The sequence below is a fragment of the Asparagus officinalis genome, unplaced genomic scaffold (assembly GCF_001876935.1).
Source record: "Asparagus officinalis unplaced genomic scaffold, Aspof.V1 AsparagusV1_Un390, whole genome shotgun sequence".
Lineage (NCBI taxonomy): Eukaryota > Viridiplantae > Streptophyta > Magnoliopsida > Asparagales > Asparagaceae > Asparagus > Asparagus officinalis.
The window spans coordinates 64,922-65,307 of record NW_017972655.1 but is presented as its reverse complement, the minus strand read 5'-3'; the positions used below and the strand labels follow the sequence as shown (position 1 = coordinate 65,307).

At 34.5% G+C, this 386-nt stretch overlaps 1 protein-coding gene across 1 annotated transcript in view; it reads left to right on the top strand.

Annotated features, from left to right (window-relative positions):
* The window catches only part of LOC109827729 ((+)-neomenthol dehydrogenase-like), a 3,565-nt gene that overhangs the window by 2,411 nt on the left and 768 nt on the right, over positions 1-386 (top strand). The window lies entirely within an intron of this gene.

Genomic DNA, 386 nt, shown 5'->3' with positions numbered 1-386 from the left:
TCTAGATTTCTTGAGAGTTTTGCAACAATTTGAGTTATTCTCAAGTGTTTTCTGGATTTTTTGAGGTACTAGAATGGTGTCCAAAGTTGTATTCTTATCAATTCTATTTATTGGAAGTTTTTTGGTTTCTTCAGGCAAATCTCTTGTGTTCTACTTCTTTATTCTGAATGTTTCTCTAAACATTAAGTTTGCAACTTTGTTGGCGGTACTTGTCCATTTACCTAATGACATCTTTTGTTTTGAAAGAAGACATCTTTCTTGCCTTACCCCCAACAATATATATGTACAGGAAAAATGTGTATTGAGGAAATAGTGCATTTTGGTGAGGACCTCCTTGCTAGCTACCGCTTCTATTTCTTGGTAACTCATTTGCTAAATGTGTGGCA